This window comes from Podarcis tiliguerta, assembly GCF_965153285.1.
Source record: "Podarcis tiliguerta genome assembly, chromosome: 10".
NCBI classification, from domain to species: domain Eukaryota; kingdom Metazoa; phylum Chordata; class Lepidosauria; order Squamata; family Lacertidae; genus Podarcis; species Podarcis tiliguerta.
Genome location: NC_139543.1, coordinates 65,931,901 through 65,942,936, shown reverse-complemented (window position 1 = coordinate 65,942,936; position 11,036 = coordinate 65,931,901). Strand labels below are relative to the sequence as shown.

The 11,036-nt window shown below is 43.0% G+C and overlaps 1 protein-coding gene across 2 annotated transcripts in view; it reads left to right on the top strand.

Annotated features, from left to right (window-relative positions):
- The first annotated feature begins 671 nt into the window (after positions 1–671).
- The window catches only part of LOC310659027 (TRPM8 channel-associated factor homolog), a 35,941-nt gene continuing 25,576 nt past the window's right edge, over positions 672–11,036 (top strand). The window contains exons 1-2 of one of the 2 annotated variants that reach the window (XM_083401867.1): positions 672–1,050; positions 1,631–1,788. The gene's annotated coding sequence lies outside the window, so the exon portion shown is untranslated. Of the gene's footprint in view, positions 1,051–1,521; positions 1,789–11,036 lie in introns of those variants that run through there. The other variant, XM_083401868.1, reaches the window with a different exon arrangement.

Genomic DNA, 11,036 nt, shown 5'->3' with positions numbered 1-11,036 from the left:
CCGCTGAGACCACGTAACACCGATCTTGAAAGAACTACATTGGCTCCTAGTACGTTTCCAAGCACAATTCCAAGTGTTGGTGCTGACCTTTAAAGCCCTAAATGGCTTTAGGTTTTTGATATATTCTGTAAATTTATTCGCGACCAGAGATTTTCCGAGGACTGGAATAAATTTACAGAATATATCAAAAACCTATGTGATGAACAATTAACGCTTGTTGGCTTTCATGAAGCTTTGTGAAAAAGATTGACTGAAATGTTGTTTGAAAAAATAGGTTAAAACTAAGAGAGGTGAAGTGCAACACAAAATTAAGAAATGTGAGAAGTAGTGATAATAGGGAAAATTGTCAAATAGGTTGAGGGAAGTCCAAAAGATGTTTATGTATAAGATGAATGTTAATTTGGGATAAATTGTATATTGGAAACTGAATAAAAATTAAATTTTAAATAAATAAATAAATAGATGGCCCAGTATACCTGAAAGAGCGTCTCCACCCCCATTGTTCTACCTGGACACTGAGGTCCAGCGCTGAGGGCCTTCTGGCGGTTCCCTCACTGCGAGAAGCCAAGTTACAGGGAACCAGGCAGAGGGCCTTCTCAGTAGTGGCACCCGCCCTGTGGAACGCCCTCCCACCAGATGTCGAAGAGAACAATAACTACCAGACTTTTAGAAGACACCTGAAGGCAGCCCTCTTTAGGGAAGCTTTTAATGTTTAACAGACCACTGTATTTTAATACTTTGTTGGAAGCCACCCAGAGTGGCTGCAGAAACCCAGCCAGATGGGCGTGGATATAAATAATAAATTCTATTCTATTCTACCAGAGATTATTTTGGCCACTTGCCCAGAAGTTCCCGGAACTACTTCTCGGACACGCTGGAGAGAAAACACGACTCTGGAACACGACATTTAATTCTGCCTTAAGGCACAGGCCAAACTGAGACAGCCGAATTGCAGAAAGAATTGCACTGTAAAGTGACACGCCGGTTCTGCTCACCTGACAGTTCTGAGGAAGGCATCAAAAGGACAACTTCCTGTGTGGCTCTTGCCAGGTATGTGAAACAGAGAAGCAGGTGTGCAACAGTGCTGGCTAGAACAGAATCCTAGTATTAGGAAGGAAGCAACTAGCGCATGCAAATTGCCTTGTCTGTTTTCTTATAGCAAAGAGCAACCAGTAACCACAGCAAAAAACAAGGGCAATTTGAGGCTGCAATGATAAACACACTTGCAAGGGAGTAAGTTTCCACTGCAATCAGTGAGACTTGCCTCTGAACAAACTGACTCAAGGTTGCCTTTCTTCAGGTACAAAGGACAGGCTCAGCAAGAAAACTTTCCACTGCCTGTGAAAATATGGCAACACTTGCTCATTAGAAGGCGGCTTTAAGCTATTTCTTACATTCTGAAGGCGACTAATAAACTGTGGATAAGTTTCATCTACAAAGAAGAAAAAGGAGTATCTTTAATTAAAAGAGAAAGTAATCAATGTAACTTTTTGTGTGTGTGTGTCATGCTTTTTATTCCAGGTTGTTGACATGCAAAGTACAAATTTAGACCAGTTCAATCTTTCACTTTCACTTTTTACGGTCACATAAGCAAACAGACCGTACTAGCTCCTTGCACTCTGCATTTCAGATTCCTGCAAAAGCCTTACAATTCAAAGCAGTTCTGAGCAACCTGCCCATCTGAAGGAGCGACTCAGAACCAGACACAACTCTCTGAGAAAGTAGAAGAGGAAAAGCTCTGTCGCCACTGCTTTTCAGTTGCAAGTTTTGAGGAATCTTCTGAAAGCAGTAAGTCATTAATCCACTCCTTCTTAAACAGCCTTGTAGATCCAGATTAAGGGACACGGGTGGCGCTGTGGGTTAAACCAGAGGCTAGGATTTGCTGATCAGAAGGTCGGTGGTTCGAATCCCCGCGAGGGGGTGAGCTCCTGTTGCTCGGTCCCTGCTCCTGCCAACCTAGCAGTTCGAAAGCACGTCAAAGTGCAAGTAGATAAATAGGTGCCGCTCCAGCAGGCAGGTAAACGGTGTTTCCGTGTGCTGCTCTGGTTCTCCAGAAGCTGCTTCGTCATGCTGGCCACATGACCTGGAAGCTGTACGCTGGCTCCATTGGCCAATAAAGCAAGATGAGCACCGCAACCCCAGAGCAGGTCATGACTGGACCTAATGGTCAGGGGTCCCTTTACCTTTACGATCCAGATTCTTATACGAAGCTGAACAAACCTGCTGCCTGAAGCCAGCTCTCCCTGCAGAACTGCTGCGTCACAAGGCAAATCTGATCTAACCACCCTGTGATTGGACACCTTACAGGGGCATCTTGCTCATAGAGGCAAGAGGTGGAGGCTTGATGCGGTGCCTCCTGGCATCAGCTTGCTGCCCTCGCCCGCCTCCACCCTGCCGCGCTGAAGCAGTGCTGCATCCGGAGCCTCTGCCCACCGTGGCAAGGGTGCCAGAGAAGAGGTGGAGGCTGGGCGCGGCGCCTCCCAGCATCAGCTCACCACCCTCACTGAAGCAGCGCTGTGCCCTGAGCCAGTGTGGTGTAGTGGTCAAGAGCGGTGGACTCGTAATCTGGTGAACCGGGTTCGCTTCCCCGCTCCTCCACATGCAGCTGCTGGGTGACCTTGGGCCAGTCACACTTCTCTGAAGTCTCTCAGCCTCACTCACCTCACAGAGTGTTTGTTGTGGGGGAGAATGTTAGCCGCTTTGAGACTCCTTCGGGTAGTGATAAAGCAGGATATCAAATCCAAACTCTTCCTTCTTCTCTGCCTCTTCCACACTGGAGGGGTCGCCCTCCAGCCACTGCCTGCCTCCTCCAGCCCCACAAAGCTGCCGGAAGCGCAGTTAAAAGGTCAGCAACTCTGGGAAACAGAGGGGGGAGGTGGCGCAGGAGGGATCTTGGCACCACGGCGCCAGATATACTTAAGACGGCCCTGACACCTTACCCAGGGGTCCAAAGGCATGGCCCAAACCCAACTGAGAGTGTGTAAGGTAAGGCAGAAGCCTAAGAGGTGTGCTAGGGTGCAGAGCTGGATTTAGGTTTGATGAGGCCCTAAGCTACTGAAAGTAATGGGGCCCTTTATATGTCCAGCTACCCTTGGTCAACAACAAATGTGTCGCTTTTTTGTGTTGAATATATGCTATATTGTCATTTATGGGCCTCATAGGTATCTAAAGCCATTTGCACATAACAAAATATGTATTTTGTCAAAGTAATTGTTGAACTGAAATACAATTAAGAAGTAGGCCAGCAGGCGGGGCCCAATACTTACATCAGGCACCCCCAAACTTGGGACTACAACTCCCATCATCCCTAGCTAACAGGACCAGTGGTCAGGGATGATGGGAATTGTAGTCCCAAAACATCTGGAGGGCCGAATTTGGGAATGTCACAGGAGCCTACACAACACAAAATACTGTTGCTGTATGTAGGTTTTATTTTATTTGTTTTTTATCTTGTATTTTGGAACTGTACATCAAGTTGTTGTTTTTCTTTAATTTTTTGGGGAGCCCCCAAGAGAGTGGGGCCCTAAGCTGTAGCTTGTTTATTTTTTTTTTTTTTATAATATATTTATTGAAGTTTTCAAATAAAGCATATATTAGATAAGCACAACTTGTCATTGTCCATTTAACATCTCTCAATTGTTACATGGGACTCCCCCACACCTCCCGCATACACTTACATCATTATTAAATTAATTTCAAACAAATTATCATTTAACTCATCTTAATTAATAATCTTAATTTGGTTTGACATATAATTCAACCTTAAATCTAATTTAATGGTAGACAATTATCTGCACTGGCATCCAATTCAACACTCAGCCAAATTACAATATTTTTGTAAATAAATCTTAAATTCCCTCCAATCTTCTTCCATCCTTTCTTCTCCCTGGTCTCGAATTCTGCCGGTCATCTCGGCTAATTGCATATAGTCCATCAGTTGCATCTGCCATTCTTCCACAGTGGGTAGCTCCTGAGTTTTCCAATTCTTGGCAATTAATATTCTTGCTGCTGTTGTTGCGTACATAAAGAATGTTCTGTCCTTTTTTAACACACTCTGGCCGACAATACCCAGGAGAAAGGCCTCTGGTTTCTTAGTAAAGGTGTATTTAAACACCTTTTTTAATTCATTATATATCTTCTCCCAAAAGGCCTTCACTCTAGGGCAGGTCCACCAGAGGTGAAAAAATGTTCCTTCATTTTCCTTACATTTCCAACATTTGCTATCAGACGAATGGTATATTTTAGCCAGTTTAACAGGGGTCATGTACCATCTATACATCATTTTCATCACATTTTCCTTCAACGCATTACATGCAGTGAAGTTCAGCCCAGAGGTCCACAACCTTTCCCAATCTTCAAACATAATATTATACCCAATATCCTGCGCCCATTTTATCATTGTTGATTTTACCATTTCGTCATGTGTGTTCCATTTCAGCAGCAAGTTATACATTCTTGAAAGTACCTTAGTCTTAGGTTCTAACAGTTCAGTTTCTAACTTTGACTTTTCCACTTGGAATCCTAGCTTTTTGTCATTTTTAAACACTTCTTTAATCTGAGCATATTGTAACCAGTCTCGCACTTTGTCTCTCATCTTTTCTAAACTCTGCAATTTCCAGTTGTCACCATCCTTTTCTATTATCTCCCAATATTTTGGCCAGTTGGCCTCCATATTGGCTCTTTTCCAAGCCTTAGCCTCCAGGGGTGACAGCCACCTCGGAGTTTTATTCTCCAGTAAGTCTTTATATTTTGTCCAGACATTAAAAACTGATTTTCTGACAATATGGTTCTTGAAGGCCTTATTTATCTTAGCTTTATCATACCATAGATATGCATGCCATCCAAACGCATTATTAAAACCTTCCAAATCCAAGACATCCGTATCTTCAAGAAGTAACCAATCTTTTAACCAGCAGAAAGCTGCAGCTTCATAATACAACCTTAAATCTGGCAGGGCAAAGCCCCCTCTTTCTTTCGCATCTGTTAATATTTTAAATTTGATTCTGGGCTTTTTGCCCTGCCAGACAAATTTAGAAATATCTTTCTGCCACTTCCGAAAGCACTCTGTCTTGTCTACAATCTGCAGTGTCTGAAACAAAAATAACATTTTTGGCAATACATTCATCTTGATGGCAGCTATTCGGCCTAACAAAGAAAGATTTAGTCTTGACCAACTATCCAAGTCTCTCTTAATCTCTGACCAGCATTTTTCATAATTATCTTTAAATAAACTCAGGTTTTTTGCTGTTATGTTTACCCCTAGGTATTTAACTTTTTTAACCACATTTAGTTCTGTCTCTTTCTGAAGCTGTTCCAACTCAGTATCTGTCAAGTTTTTCCCCAAAACTTTAGTTTTTTGCTTGTTTAACTTAAATCCTGCCACTCGACCAAAGTTTTGAATCAGTTGTAGTACTCTTTTCAAACTAGACTCCGGCTCCTGTAATGTCAGAACTAGGTCATCTGCAAAAGCTTTAAGTTTATATTGTTTCGCTCCGACCTGAATCCCTTCCACCAACCGGTCCCCCCTAATCATATTCAGGAGCACTTCCAGAACCGAAATAAACAGTAATGGGGAAATCGGGCAGCCTTGTCGTGTACCTTTTTCAATTTTAAACTCTTCTGTAACCACATTGTTAACTATCAGTTTAGCCTTTTGTTCTGAATATATTGCCTCAATCCCGTTCTCAAACCCCCGTCCCACTCCCATTTCTTTTAAATTCCCCTTCATAAATTTCCAAGATATGTTGTCGAAGGCTTTCTCCGCGTCTATAAAAATTAAAACTGCTTTAGTGTTTATGTTTGTTTGTAAAAGTTCCAATATGTCTATAATGTTCCTCGTGTTAGTAAACATATGTCTGCCCGGGAGAAAGCCTGCCTGGTCTTTATGGATTATCTCACTTAAAACTTTCTTAAATCTTCGTGCCAAAACATCTGCAAATATTTTGTAATCCACATTTAAAAGGGAGATGGGACGGTAGTTCTTGAGTTGTGTCTTTTCAGTTTCTGACTTTGGAATCAATGTGATAAATGCTTCTTTCCACGATTCAGGCGCCTTCTTCCCCTCCATTATTTCATTACTGACCTCCAACAAAGGTTGTATCAAATAATCCTTCAATGTCTTATAGTAGTTAGAGGTCAGTCCATCTGGCCCTGGTGATTTGCCCTGTTTCAGACTCTGGATGGCCTGTTCAATCTCTTGTCGTGTTATTTTGCCATTCAAAATTATTCTATTTTCTTCTGACAGCTTTGCTAATCCATTTCTCTCCAAAAATTGTGTAATCTCTATTTCATCTTGTGGCCCTTGAGTGTATAACTTTTTAAAATACCTCTGGAAGCACTTTCTAATCTCTCCCGGGTTCTGAATGTTCCTTCCTTCAACCTCTAAGTTTGTTACTGTATTTAATCTTTGTCTCCTTTTCAACTGCCAGGCTAGCAGTTTCCCACATTTATTTGCCGATTCAAAAGTTTTTTGTTTCATTATTTTAATCTTCCATTCTATTTCCTGATTTATCAGTTTGGAATATTGTGCCTGATAAAGTTTAATTTCTCTCAGAATCGGTTGGGACTTCGGGTTAGATCTTAACTTCTTCTCCAACTCTTTGATACTTTCCAGAATTTTATCTTTCTTTTCATTTTGCAGTCTTTTCTTTAAAGAATTCTGTTGAATCAAGAACCCTCTCATCACAGCTTTACTTGCATCCCAGATAGTTCTTTTTTCCACCGTAGTGTTCAAATTAATCTCAAAATAGTCCTTTAAAGTTTTTTGGGCCTTCTTTACAATTCTTTGGTCTCTAAACAGGCCATCATTCATCTTCCATCTAAAGGAGCCGGTTGGGATCAATGTCATATCCATTCTCAAGGCGTTATGGTCGGAGCATGTTTTAGGGCAGATTTTCACCTTCCTCACCTTAGGTGCCAGACTTCTAGTTATCCATATTTGGTCGATTCGTGTCCAAGTCAGTTGAGCTTCAGAAAAGAATGTTCCTTCTCTTCCCAAGGGGTTTCTAACTCTCCAGATGTCAACCCAGTCCATATTGTCAGTCATTTCAAAAAAGGTCTTAGGTAGTCTTCCCTCTTTAGTAATGTTCTGGTTCTGTGACTTATCCATATTTGTTGATGCGACCCCGTTCATGTCCCCCATCATGATGACGTTGTTGTAATCCAGATAATCCAGCATGGTCTCGTGCAACTTCTTATAAAAATCCGATTTACCTTCATTTGGAGCATAAATTCCTAATATCAAAATTTTTTCTCCTTGATACTGTACTTCTATTGCGAGGATTCTTCCACTTTCATCTTTAAAAAGAAATTTTGGTGAAAGGCTCTCTTTTGCATAGATCACTACACCTCTCTTTTTAACTGTATCCGATGATATAAATTCTTGACCAAGCCTTTTATTTATTAACACCTTTCTATGGAGCCTAATCACATGTGTTTCTTGTAAGCATATAATGTCCAATTGTTCCTTTTTTAAAATATGAAAAATTTTAGACCTTTTTTCAGGACTGTTACAGCCATTTATGTTCCAGCTCAAAAGCTGCAGAGACATCCTGGATAGGTCTGGTTATTCTTTCTGGGGTGGTACCTTGTTCTCCGGTCCTTGAGGATCCGAGGGGGCGGGCTCCCCTGGAAGTTCTGGCGCTGGCAATCCAAGTCCTTTGTGGAGGTCTTCTCCGTGTGCTCCCAAAAACTTGTCTCTATCTTCCACTGTTTTGATTTTGATCTTTCTCCCTCTGTAGGTAAAGGATAATCCTTGTGGAAACTCCCACCTGAAGATAATTGCGTTGCTTCTCAACAGTCTTGCCAATTCCGTGTAGTTAGATCTAAGGTCCAGCAACTGCTTAGGAATGTCCTTGTAGATTTCAATTTTCTTGCCCAAAATGCCTAGTGACTTTTCGTAGTGCAGGCCCAAAATCTTGTCCCTTTCCTCCTTTGATCTCAGTGTTATCAAACAATCTCTGGGCTTCTCTGTCCTTCTGACTCTGCCAAGCCTGAAAGCAGATACGATTTTAAAGTCTTTTTCCTCTAACTTCCAAAACTTGGCAAATTCCTTAGTTAGAAATTCAATAAAATTATCTTCTTCCACCTCTGGTATTGACCGTATCCTCAAGTTGGTCTCCCTGTTTCGCAGTTCTGTCATCGAAAAGTAAGTCTGATGTTCTCCAACTTGTTTGCTGAGTGGTCTTACTTCTTTCTCAAGTTCTTCCAGTCTTTGACTAGTATCTTCAGCCAGTTTACGATTTTCACCTACAGCCTCCTTTAATTCTCCAATAGACTGGGCATTCTGTGCAACTTGTCCAGTCAGCTTATTCAAGCTTTCTGTGTTCTGTTCAATTTTAGCTGTATGCAAATCAGCCTTCTTGTCCAGAGCCTCCAGTTTCTCCAAAATTTTCTCCAAGACAGAGCTACTTGTCCCTGAAGCCATATCTCCCAGGTGCAGCTCCTCTGTCTCACCCTCCCCTGCCTGTATTAGGGAGGCCGCCTCTATGTCTGGAGGCAAAGTGGAAGGCAAGGCCGGCACAGAAGATCTACGCTGTGAGGCTGCAGATAAAGTTAGAGTTGTTTGTTTGGTCCTTCCTCTTCTCCTTGCGCCACTCATTCCAAAGTTATCTGTAATCCAAGGTCAATCCAAGTTGTTCCCATGAGAAAGCAGAGTCCCAGATACAATAGTCAAACAGAGGCCGGGAAAGGGAAAGTAAAACAAAGTCACTGCTGTAAATCCAAAATCCTCTAGAGGGAGCTTAATACGTCTTCAGGGAAAAGATCAAATCCAATACGTCTTCAGGGAAAAGATCAAATCCAAGTTAAACTTATAAATTTAAATCCATGTCCATCGCCTCCACAATGTATTATTTTTAGCAGAGTAAAACTTAAAGCAAAACAGTGTTTCTTACAGTGCCTTGACTGCAACAGTTTCAAAGTATCCAGTTCCAACTCAGAATGTTTCAAAACCTGAATTCAATGTATCCAAAGTTGCAAACTGGTGTTCATCCAGGCAGCTCCAGCACCAGAGATTCTTATTTATTTTGTAATCCACTGGTGCCACAGAAGAAGGATATCAATGCACCCCCAATATGACCAGCAAAAGTCAATGGCTCAAAGTCTTTCACTCAGAAAACTGCTTTAACAGGGTGCCAGCATTTAGTTAACGCATAACTTTTTGTCTCCACTCCTCCTGCTCTTTGCTTAAAGTTCAGTATAGCGGGAGATGGGCTTCCTGCTTATCCTCACTCCGTTTTCAGCCAGATTTCAACTTTTTTTAAAAAAGTTTTAAAAGTTTCAGAAAGTTCTCAAAAAGTTTCAGAAAGTTGACAAAAGTTTCAGAAAGTTTTCAATGTCCAAATTTACTCACGGGTTGTAGTTTCCAAAGTTCAGAAAAGTTGCAGGAAGAAAGGACAGCGCTGACCGGCCACAGCAACGCGGCTTCACTTCGCTGTTTGCGCAACGACCCACAGCGCCGCTACCCCCTCCGCGATCCGGAGCCCCTTACGGGGTCCCTTCAGCGTTTTGGGGGCTGCTTCTGGCGCCCGCCGGGTCCCGAGACCACAGGCTTCTGCCACCTGTGGTTTTCCTGAATGGGTCTCCGCTTCGCCGTAGCGGACGACCCGTTTACAGCGGAGCTCCCTTCTCCTTACTCGGAGAAGGCAGCCATTACCGGTCGCGCCGCCTCCGGAAGTCCTCCCTAAGCTGTAGCTTGTTTATCCCAATATATAAATCCAGCACTGCTAGGGCGCCCGCCCCCCCCCCCACTCATTTGCTGCCTGGGGCAAGCCAAAGTATGAAGTCCGGCAAGTAAACAGGGATTACCATTGCAAAACATTGCAAACAGGGATTACCATTGCAAAACATTGCAAGGCTCTAAATGCAAACCTGTTTGAGATCTGGATCTCGCAACTCTGGGAATTAACCCTGACAAACGTATGCTCAGGAGAGTTGAGGAGACAGAAAAAGCGCTAATTTACAATCAACCTGACATCACTTTATTACATCAATGCTATATGATGTATGGAAGTGAGAGCTGGACCATCAAGAAGGCTGATCACTGAAGAATTGATGCTTTTTAATTACGGTGCTGGAGGAGACTCTTGAGAGTCCCATAAACTGCAAGAAGATCCAACCTCTCCATTCTGAAGGAAATCAGCCCTGAGTGCTCACTGGAAGGACAGATCCTGAAGCTGAGGCTGCAATACTTTGGCCACCTCATGAGAAGAGAAGACTCCCTGGAAAAGACCCTGATGTTGGGAAAATGGAGGGCACAAGGAGAAGGGGACGACAGAGGACGAGGTGGTTGGACAGTGTTCTCGAAGCTACAAACATGAGTCTGACCAAACTGCAGGAGACAGAAGTGCCTGGCGTGCTCTGGTCCAGGGGGTCACGAAGAGTCGGACACGACTAAACGACTAAACAACAACAATAATATGGGGACAGGGACACGGGTGGCGCTGTGGTGTAAACCATTGAGCCTTGGGCTTGCTGATCGGAAGGTCAGCAGTTCGAATCCCCACAACGGGGTGAGCTCCTGTTGTTCAGTCCCAGCTCCTGCCAAGCTAGCAGTTCGAAAGCACACCAAAAATACAAGTAGATAAATAGGTACCGCTCTGGCAGGAAGGTAAACGGCATTTCTGTACACTGCTAGAAGTCAGTGGTCCAAAGTAGTGCATCAAAAACTACTACAAGCACAGCATCTACTGAAAATGGGTCTCCCCAAGGCAAAAACCATTATTGATCAGCGCATGAAGGATATTGAGCAGCAGAATAATCTGGCCTATATTAAGAAATTTAGTGCTTGGTACGCTTATCTGCCCCCCTCCCATTTTGATTCTCAGGCACCTTATTTGTCTACCTTAACCATTCCAAAACTCAGGCGGGCTTTTACACTGGCCAGACTAAATATGTTACCCTCGGCTGTTCTTGAAGGTAGATACCAAAAAATTCCATTCGAGAACCGGCTCTACCCGTGGAGCTGGCTATGTAGAGACGGTGTCACACGTTCTCTTGTCTTGCTCCCTATATAAAGATCTCAGGGACGAGACCAT